This window comes from Monopterus albus, unplaced genomic scaffold, assembly GCF_001952655.1.
Source record: "Monopterus albus unplaced genomic scaffold, M_albus_1.0 scaffold91.1, whole genome shotgun sequence".
NCBI classification, from domain to species: domain Eukaryota; kingdom Metazoa; phylum Chordata; class Actinopteri; order Synbranchiformes; family Synbranchidae; genus Monopterus; species Monopterus albus.
Genome location: NW_018127971.1, coordinates 1,286,685 through 1,289,447, shown reverse-complemented (window position 1 = coordinate 1,289,447; position 2,763 = coordinate 1,286,685).

The window sequence follows — 2,763 nt, the reverse complement described above, 5'->3', positions numbered from 1 at the left end:
TGCTCTCAAAGAGCTCCTCTCTCTATGGTTTTAATGATAATTATTTAAACCTTTAAACATTCATAATGTGACTTTTCTTTTTTTTAATGTATATGTGTAAAACACGAGGGCTCTCTACAGCTATTTTTAATGTCTCTTTCGTCTCTGCTTCATAGGGGAAATTATGCACCTCCAGTCTAACACCCTAATCCTGGAGGCATATGTTGTTTTTTTGAAAGCATCAGGAAGAAATCACAACCTGTTTGTGTTGGAAGCGGTGGGAGGAGGCAGCAGCATCAAATGTTATGTCTGCACTCATAAATACACACATGCATACACAAACACATTCAGGCTTTTTTAAAATTTCTAATTTACAGTCCAAAAAACTGCACATCATTCCATTTTCCTGTGTTGCAGGTTTCTTCACAATCCAGTCTGACACATTCAAACATTTGTCTCCCACACTGAGTCTCTCACTACTTAATGATCATGTCGAACAGCTCACTGTGTGATAAAGAAGGACCAGGGATAGATGTTAACCCTAACAGGGCTTATAGTTTGAGTGTGAACCATAATTGTCTTTGTGTCATCTACCTGTGTTTATGGGCATTTTAATGGCAGTACAGTTTGTCTTGTCAATCAAGACATTTCATAGGGCTGCCAGTGACCCCACCGATAACTCCACTGTATAATGTGATTAATTTAATTTACAACAAAGTGGTTTGAGAAACACAATTACAGTATGTACTCACATATTATGGCATTGTCATTCATTCAGAACACTGCAAATGTTTCAGATGTGTCTGTATACTGCTAATGTCATAAATTGGACATGAAGATTGTAGCCTATATGATTACTATTGCAGCCCTCTGTCTCCAGGTTTTTCTGATGGTGTTTTGGAAATGTGGATATTTTTACTTTGTCTTGGTAGAAATGGTGTCCCCTTTTATTCAGTGTTTAGATTTTACCCACTAGTTGTTACTATAACTGCCTGTGACTGCAGTGAATATAAGAAACAGTCACTGTTTAAGAGCAGATGTCTCAAAAATACTGAATTTAAAGTGCTTTTTAGTGATTTACTGCTAGCAGGTGGGTTTCATTTGTTGACATGCGTACAGTAGGAGCTCTCCATGTCTGAACTGGAAAACATTTGAGTATTGTGGACCAAGTGAGAACATTTGCAGCGTCAGTGTGAGGGGTACAGAATCATGCCATAGTGTTTGTTTTGCTGCCATATAGACCTTTTGTGATGTTCTGTTTTATCACAGCGCTGAACTACTTTCCTGAAACCTGATTTTAAGTTGCCCTGCCATAAGATTCAGTTAAATTTCCACTGCCTATGAATTTATTTGTGATGAAATGTGCAAAAAATTTAGATCCTCCTGGCTTTGAGTCATTTGTCTAACTTGGCAATTAAGACTTCTGTTGAGGTAAATTTCAGTGACCTAAACTTGCAGGAAGTTCTCGTTTCCTGCATTTGTTGTGTGTGTGTGTGTTTGGGAGGAGCATGGTGAATGTGTGTGTGTGTGTGTGTTTGGGAGGAGCAGGGTGAGTCTAAGCTTTAGATGTCATTGCTTGTGTTTCTGTAGCTGATAGATGACAAAGGTGCCTGGCGGGGTTCAGAGGTGTGTGTGGTCTGGGCCATCAGCGAGCCCAGATGGGGCTCCCATAAAAGTGACGGTGTTATTTTTCCAGGTTCGTATCAGAAACTGTTTTCTCTGCTTGTACGTGATGTAAACTCAGTATTGTCACTCTGACTGCTAAGGTACACCAAAGCCATATGTTAGGAGTTAAGGTAAAAGCAGGGACAGGAGTGAATGCTGAAATGTTTTGCCATCTTTTGTCTGCTTCCCAATATTAATCACACATCTCTCCCATATTATATTTATTTTTCCTCCTGTGGTGGATGAATGGTCGTTGTGGAGAACTCTCCCTCCAGTGCTGCACTTGTCTTATTGATGGCCTGTCTGCTAAGGTGTGTGTGTGTGAGAGAGTGTGTGAGCCTCCACCTGTGTACACTTCACATTTAAACTACATCATTCACCTGTCCTTCTGGGCTTAAACCACCTGCACAGCCATGGTGTACACCCACTCAGATGCTGTCACTTACTTTGAGTGACTCCTCTCAGGACTATGTGAGCATGTGTAGACCAAGTCTGATCCATCGTCCCTCGCACTCCTGTTCAGATTGTTGCATCTTTTATAGCAGGGCACCGTACTGTAAAGAGGTCCGATAAGAACAGCTGTGTGGGTGTACAGTGCCCTTAAGTGTCATTTGGTTTTGCTTTTTTTTTTTTCCTCCAGTCTTCTGTTTTGCTACTGACAGTCTCATTCTGTAATGTGCCTAAACTAGGAAAAGGAAAAGTAATCATTTAAATTTTGCCTTTCATATGAAACATATTCAAGCCTGAAAAGTAAATAAAATACTACTTTATTTTCTTTGCCTTAAATGTGATTTTAAAATGTATTAAATCATGTGCTTTTATTTACAGGTAAATGTTAAATTGAACTGTAAGAGATGGATTCATTAGCTTCAGATACTGCAGTACAGGCAAAGAGTACTTAAGTTTCATTCTGTCAACAGCAGCCTGACTGAACTGTTGCTGTGCTGAAATGGTTAGTTTTTGTCACTGAAAGGAATGTAATTTAAAAATGTCAGATATTCCTCTGCTTCTCTGTTGGGGGGATTTGTTGGGTGTTCTCTGCCTTATGTGATAAAAATCGTTGGATTCTGGACTGATGGTCAGACAGAACGAGCCAGTTTAACATACAGTATCACTTTG